We start from the raw sequence: 8,521 nt of genomic DNA on the forward strand, positions 1-8,521 counted from the left end.
CCCACTGCAGGACATTTCACCCAGCACTCTAAGCACTTTTGTGGCTCTTCGCAGCAGCTCTCACAGGTTTTCAGCATCCTTTAAAAATGACTCCACACAAATTCCATTCTTCTTCCCAATATTTTATTTACTGACATCCCATGACAAATACAACAGGGAGAGAAAGGGAGAGGGCTGTAGCACGCGCATCCTGTGACAGAGCACCTGGTATTTTTCCTGAAATACTACTTTAGCACATGAAGGTCTGCTATGCTAAGTGCTAGGAGTTATTTTGTTGGACTTCTGAGTAGGTAAGGCACAGAAGAAAGGCTTCTACGTGTTATGCTTGCTTGCAACCTAAGGTTTTCTCCATCCCCTTTTCTTCTTCAGTTCTAGGCAGCAAGGTCTCTTTTTAAACCTGAGGTAATATAAAAAGTTGTTCAATTAAAATATTTCCCAACTTGCACCAATGAGGAAAGGGCAGAAACAAAGAAGATGAAGAAACAAAATCTGTCCAAAGGCTTTTTCTGGTCAGTCAGCAGGAAAAAAAGAATTGCTATAAAATGATTAACTTGTTCTAGGATGCTATTTCAATAATATAAAATTCTTCCCTTTACTGGACACACAAATACAGTTAATATTTCAAAAACGCGTTCTGTGTTAAGTATATATCGTCATCATTTACGTTATTTACTACTAAAAAAAGAATTTTTCATAGATAGCACCCTTGAAAGTATGTGGTTTTATGCCTAGCTGCACTCCATAAACTATGTGCAACCTATAATGAAAGAACTTACTTTCCTTTTCGGTTTTAGAAATATGTTTTTCTTCCATGATCATCAGTCGGAAAATGTGCATCGCGGTCTAAACTCTTAGAAGGGTCATTTTTTGGTTTCTTTGAAAGTTTTGAGATGCTTGTTAGTGGCCTGATTTTCAGAAGATATTCTGTAACACCTTTATAGCCTTTCAAGTGGGCATTGAAATTGCTAGTCTCTTGGGATAATTTAGCCTCCTTCAGCCCCCCCCCCCCCCTTAATTTTATTCCTTCTCCTTTAAAAATAAAAAGTGTTCTGGGAGGGAAGAGTCCTCCTCTGGGATCAAACGTAGTTAGGCTACAGCCATCAGTAAAGGTGATACTCTGTGGAAGGTCAGTATATTGGGGCAGACAAAAACTTCCAGGTAGCTTTCAGAGAAGAAAGAAAACGTCTCCTCTGCCATTTCTGCTTCATCCTCTCAGAGAAAGTAAATGCTATTCCCACTGTCAGCAGGCAGTGCTCTCCTTGAAAAAACATCTGGTGATTCAAAATTGTGGATATCCAAGCTGGAGTTTTACTTTCTCAGTTTTTAGGAGTATCCTAAACTTGGGTGCAATGAGTTACTTGTTTAGGTTTGCTTTTCCGTGTTTGAGCTGTATTTAAGCTAAAAGGATGTCTGGCATAATAAGTAAAGGCTTAACCGATTTGAAAGTCTGAGGTTTAGTTCTATCTAAATATATCAAGGTGAAAAGTGTTTTGATGCCATGAGAGGAGGTGAACAAACCTTCATGGTGTGCCAGAGTAGTTTTTTGGAGAGCACTGAACAATTGGAGAATTACACATTTACTATTGTAACGTTTCAGAGGTTTGGCATTTGGAATGGGAATTTAGGCATATTATGGGAGGATGTAGAGGACATAGAATGGTTACACATATACATATTTACATGCATAGCTTTACTGTGTTGTCGTGGGGGACACATCTCTGACAAGCAGAGGGAGAAAACGAGGGACATCAGTGAACAAACGATTCTCTCATTTTACTGAGAGCCCTGTGGTGACAGAGCAGCAGAGTGTGTGGGGTTTTGGGTGAGTGTGTTCGAGAACAAGTAGAGGATACCAATGGGGCTGGTGTTGGAAAGCTCGGGGATGGACTTGTCTCTATAGGGAGGGGGTGGGCTTGGAAGGAGAGTTGATACATAGCAAAATGTTACCTTGAAATATTGCCATGGTCACTTTCAGCATACGTTACTCTTCATAAACATTCTTGGGGTAGCCTTAGCTTTTGCCTTTTCTTTCTTTCTTTCTTTCCTTTTTCTCCTTTTGCGTTTGGTTTTTTTTTTTTAAATGCATCTCTTTTATGCTTATGAATTGACTCAGCATGCATTTTCATGCTAGACCCATGCCTTTTCCTTGGTCTCCACCCCTGTCTGGAATTGTGCATCCCCACCCACAGCACGTAGCTGCTGAGAGCCCCATTTTGGGGCGAGTAATCCTTGATGAATGCCTATTTTGTGCAAGTTATACAAGAGGATTGCATTGTTAGAAACTTCTGTTGAACTTGCACAAAAATAGTCCCTACTCTGGGTGAATAGGGACTGTGTGTCACTAAAAAGTACTTTATTATTCATTACAGCCTTGCTTGTTAACTGTCACCCAAACTGAAGAATATCTGTTATCAAATGTATCCCATAGAGTTAGCTTAATTGTTCATAGGGAAGTACTTGGACGAGATTTTAAAGGACAGCAAACAGGGAGCATTCTCTGTACTTAACGATATGCTGCTTTTAAGTGCACTCATGCCAACAGCAACAAAAGAAGTGTTTAGAAAACAACTTGAAAGGCACCAAGAGAGAGATGCAAAGTGAGTGCCACACTGACGTATCTCAGTTGGGGCTTTGTTGGAGGTATTTCATGTCTTTGGGCATTGGGGCAAAATCTCCAGATGACTAATGAGCCCCTCTTGGCTTCCATGTGGGGCATAAAGAGACACTCCAGTGTACATCTCCACTGGCTGGGCGCTTTGTAGTTCCCTTTGAGAGGGACAATAGTAAGGACAAGGAAGCAAGAGTTGATGAACAAAAGATGAGAAGAATTCTCTAGCTCTTGTATTTTGCAGGCTTTGGGGGAATAGTTTACAAAGAGTTTTTTTTGTTCTTTACGGTATTTTTTCTTGTCCTTTGGATTTTGGAAATGCCAAGAAAATGAAATTTTCTTACAGTGCCCAGAAAAGAAATACCTAGGGCAGGATGGAGGTGTAGCCCCCGTGAGTGATGTAAAGGCTTAAATCAATTGGGGAATGATTTAATTCTCAATATAAATAAGTATCTTAGAAGTAGGAGAGAGAAGAGGGGAGATTTTCTAAGGTACATACAGAAATTTTGAGAACAAGTATCACTAACAGTTCTGCCTGAAAATCCCTTAAGTGTTTTTAAAAATTCCTCATAATTGAAGTAATTAAAGTAATTAAACCAAGGAAACTTACACTATGTAAATGTGGCTCCTGTGTAAGGAATGTTCCTTGTGATGAATTGCAGTTATAAGGTTGGATCGTGCAGTATCTTCTAGTTGCAGATTTTCTTTCCCCTAAAACACTTTGCTACATGTTTTGTCTAGTCTATTTGTGTTAGGACAGCCTTTAACACAGCTTTATATCTTCTGATATAACTGGGATATAACCTCAACATTTATTCTTGATGTAAAGACTTGGATAGGTCCCTGGGACTCTGCTACAAAGTCCAGTTATCCATGCTGGTAAGCCATGCTGTATTTCCACTTCTTCAGCTTTCTACATTTCAGTGGTTTTGTGTCTGGAGAACGTGGTATTTCTGTGTCTCCCCGGAATGCCACAGAAACCAAGGGGTGTCACAGCTGGCTGTAGGCTACCAGGAAGCCTCCCCAGGAAGCATTTAACTAGACACAAGAAATACACTGATGTGTATTCAAATTACACAGTTTGAATGAGGAAAATCATGTCTCTAAATAATTGTTTCATGTGTAAAAAATGCACACACTCTTTTTGCAAAGATGATGTATGTACATGCACACACACATACAGGCATCATCTGATTCTGGAAATACACAGGTGGAAGATGTGTGTCTGTGTATATGTGTAAGTCTGCATTTAAAATGTAGACACGCCCACCATTATTTGTTACAGATAAAAATTTTATGTCCTTGTTGAAGTTAGTAGTAGACCTGAAGTAAATAATCCTCATTTACTCCAGCGTAATTCAGCCTGTTTAATTAGAATTGTAGCAGGAGCTGTGCACAGCTCCTCAGAACTGGCCGTGTGAGTGCCAGACTTCCTGGCAAGGACTGAATCACTCCATGCTAATCTGCTGTGTAGGTAATAAAAAATAAATCCGTAAATTAACGACAGGCAGCTCGTAGGGCAGCAGATGAACTTACTGATCCCAGTTACTTCAGGAACTTCTTACAACTGCTTGATTGCTGTCGCTATACCCTTTCTGTGGTTATTTTTCCATTTGTGGTCAATCTCAAGATTGGATCAGTCAACTGGAATGCTCTCAAGGTGTTCTCATATGGAGCAGCGATGCTTTCAGACTCCTGCTTGATGTTAGGTTTCGGTGGGTGGGCTTTGCTTTTCCCTAACAGAGCACAGTAACAACTCTGCCTGAAACTAAAGCTGAAATTTATTTGAGGTTGCAAAAAAGTTTGGTTTGCTTATTTGTAAACTCATGCTCTGTTTGCTTCTTGCCAAATACAATGTAAAACCTTTTTGGTGGTAACATCCAGTGTGTGCTGGAACCATGACCAGCAGGATTCCAGCTAAATTAAATGGAACAATGAAAAAGAGAAATGCTAACCACAGTTATTTTTTTGGAAACCCAGAAAGGCACAGCTTGATGCTTATTTCAAACAAAATTTTGGTCAGTTCTTTTGAGTACTGTAGCAATTTATCCACCCTATTTATACTAAGAGAGATCCTCTCCTGCACCAACTTTCATCTTGGTTACAGCTTCCTGATTCTTTTTGCCAACCTTGTCTTTAGTCCTGGTCTTAGACACCAGTTTGGTAGTTTGGGGATGTTCAAAACTCTATGGGTTGGCTACAGACCATGGGAGAGGACTAGTTGCAACACAGCTTGTTTTTCCGTCATTTCCCATTCCTGGCTTGTCCCTTCACTCACTTGTAAGTGTTAAGTCACTGCTGAAACAGCAGTATAAATCCCGACAGCAAGCTGAACCTGTGAGGCGATGGATGGACTGGGACACGCTTTGGGAGTTACTCTATGCTTCTTGAGGTTGAAAAGTGATGTATATAATTTAGAATGGGAAATGGATATCACAAACAAAAGGGGCTTGTGAATTGTGAAGATGTGGGGAGGGAGTCCCATAAACACCTGTTGAAGTCTGCGATGACAGCTGGCGGTGCTTTTGGGGTCAGGCTTCCCCAGGCAGCTGTGCTTACATTCTCGAAGGAGAAACCAGCCTCTTTTCACATCCTGAAGAAATTATTCTCCCTGACTGTTTATAGAGCAGTGATCAGAAACCATATATGCCACAAAACATTATTTTTTTTAAAGAAAAAGAGATTAATGGGATCTGAAAAAATGTGTAATGTGATCAGCTTCACATCTGGAAAAGAACATAAAATAACTTGTACTATCAGGGAGATTTTTCATTTTCCATATGTTGTTTCAGCTTCAAGGTAATGTGAGGAAGGAGATACCTAATTATTTGACTGATTGAAAAACTTAGTCCAGAGTTTAAAATGCTGTTTTATGCAATATTATCAAAGGGAGTACAGAAATTTTAAATGTTTCTTAGGTAAACAGTTCACACAAGCAAATATTGAAATAAAAAAATAACATCTTCGATATGTAGCATGACCTATAACACTTCTGAAATTTTGTTTCAAACACTATTTAAATAACAAAAATAAGATATTCATACTAGAAAAACATAGTTGTTTCACCCTTTTCTTTCTGTAATGCTTACATTTCTGTAAAGTTAATGCCAAACGTGAAAACTTTATCCTTATTTAATGTATGATATACACTATTATGTGTATAAGAAACTGAAAAATCTGGATGCAAGTGCCAAATCAGTACATAAATCCATGCTGTCAGGTTTATGCTGTGAATGTTTTGGAAGATCAGTTTTAAGGATTTGAGAATTATTGTTAGATTCCTGCTTATAAGTTACTTTTCAAAGACCTGCAGAGGTACCCTCCTCTCTCCCTTGACCAGACACAAGGACTTAAAAGGAGTGTAGGCTGTCTAAATGTGGTGGGTTGGATTGTGTTGGTACTAGAAGAGCAGGACTTTCATTTATTCTTATTTTTCCACTATGAAAGGAAGCATAGGAGATGTATAAAGACACAGACATATATCAATATGGATATATCAACATCTAACTTCTTCTTACATTTCCAAGATGCTGCTAAAAAGGAGGTGGCATTTTTGATAGCTGCCTTTTGTTCATTCCATTTTGTAAGCAAACACGTCTTAAAGTCTTTTAAGCTCTGATGAGTAAATTGCGCAAATGCTGTGTAGTTTGACTTAAAAAATTCTCTGTGAACAGGAAAAGACCAGTATGTTTCCTTGGCAATGTGTCTTTATTGTTTTTTAAAAACTGGTAAACAAACTTTTCATGAGAGGCTGGGCAATCAAATCTTGTACTCTCAGAATTTCTTTTGTTACATTCTGTGATTTTATTTTTGTGATGAACATCTGGATAATTTTCAACAAAGGAAATTAAAATAGTAATAGAGGCAGTTCTCTAACTTCTAAATAGCTCCTGGCAAGTATACACTTGATTCCTCTAGGGTGGTTCCACTGCACTCAGCAGAGCTGTAGGATTTGGGGAATGAATGGACATCTCTGTGGACACAACGTAAGCTTGCTTCCCAGGTTTTCTCCGCACCCTAATACTCAAGGACTGTTTCAAGGTGGTGTGTATCAGGCCAAGAAAGTAAGTAGAGACAAGGATTTCATTACTTCACAGAAATTTTCACATGGGAAAGATTAACATTAGTCGGTCAGATTAGCATGTGCCCACAGAATAATCCATGGTGAGTCACTGAGCGAGCTGCTGTCCCACGTTGACAGCAGGGCTAAGCAGCAGCGAGCTACCGGCGCAGCCCTCCTCCCGTGGGGATCAACAGGGTCCTCTCCTGGGGCAGGGGCTTGGGACCACCTTCCCCACAGCATTTTCCAGCAACCACAGAATGCGCCCCTCACCGTGAACCAGAGCTGTGACCTGTCTTTGACTGTCATGCAGGCAAGTGAAATAATTACACTGACAATCACATTATCGAGGCACATCTGAGCTAATACCATAATTACACGGCTTCTTTGAGTTATTTTTGCATTCTCCCTGAAGGCTGACGGAAGTCAGGAAGTCACAAGAGGTTTTTTTGGTTACAGTTTTGTCCTCCAGACTTGTTAAGAAATGGTGTTCACCAGCAAAATATTTGAGTGTGCACGCCTAACTTCGCCTTATGTTTCTAAGCTTTCCTTCACAGCGGTTTCAGGAAAAGACTTTCGATCTGTTCACATGAGGAAAAGCTGTTCTTGAATTTGTATTCCTCAATAATTCAATATGTGGGTGCTTATTCTAATGCAAGGGTGCCTTCCTCCCATTTAACGTAACATTTCAGCAAAGACATCACACTTCAATAGAAGCTGATGTTTACAAGGTTACATTCCTTGTCCAGCCTTGCTGTTTTTAAGCTGGAAGCAGAGGTTCCATAAAACAGTGTTTTCAGAGCAGGGATAGTATTGCCTATAGAGGTACGCTGTCTCTTTCCAAGCTGTGATCCAGGGTTGAAGTGGAATGTTTTGTCTCCATAAAGTGCCCATCTTCAAGTACCATCCCAGAACAGGTCCATTATTTTCCTCTGGAAAAGCAAATCCAGAATTGTTTCTCTAAATAAATATAACTCATCAGTTCCCTTTCAGCACGCAACTTCAGGTCCCAGACCCCTCTTTTGTTCTTTTTTTGATTATTTTTCCATGTGTGTATTCTTTCACATATGTACTCATTCATTTGTAATCATGAGAAGTGCTGACAGGAAAAGGACTCTTTTTGTATCTTTCAAAATTTTTGAAATTTAGATTTGTTCCAGAACTGAAAAAATCCAAACTGTTTCAGTAGTTTTGGCATCACAGAATTAAATCTGAATATTTTCATACTGATAAAAACTTTTTACCCTTTTATTCCTGCATCATGACTGAGATAATTTTATACAAATTTTCTTCGAAATTAATATACATTAATGAAATGTTTGGGCATGCAGTTATTTGCACATCTATAAAAGGCAGGACGGCTTGTGAACTCTGACGGGTGTACGTGCAGTCTCTTGCACACACACGTTTCTAGGGTGGGGTTAATTTTAGATTACAGTTCCTAAATGATCCTTCTGTAAAGTAATAAAGTATCAGCTACTTTTACCGGTATTAAAATACTTGGACGTAACGTTTTAGAAACTTTTCATCTTGGTTACCTCATCTCTCACAAAAGGGGAAAACTAGAAATCTCTCTAAAAGAGAACGTAGGTCCAAATAGCTACACAAGTAAACGCCTCCCAGGAACAGCAAGCGCTGCATTATTCTGCAAGGATGACACACAATCAGTGGTGCCTGCCTATAGCCCGTTCGGCGTAAGAAATATATCTGTTAGTTAAAAGCCCCCCTCCTCATGCCAAACTGAGCAGAAAGAGCCTGAACCTCAAAGAAGGGCGACTGGAGGAGGTGATTCTGGGGTGGGGGTGCGCCCTTTCCAGGTGGCTGGGTGGGAGGTGGGGGGAGGGCTGGGTCCC

Source organism: Eurypyga helias, unplaced genomic scaffold (genome assembly GCF_000690775.1).
Source record: "Eurypyga helias isolate BGI_N326 unplaced genomic scaffold, ASM69077v1 scaffold8067, whole genome shotgun sequence".
NCBI classification, from domain to species: domain Eukaryota; kingdom Metazoa; phylum Chordata; class Aves; order Eurypygiformes; family Eurypygidae; genus Eurypyga; species Eurypyga helias.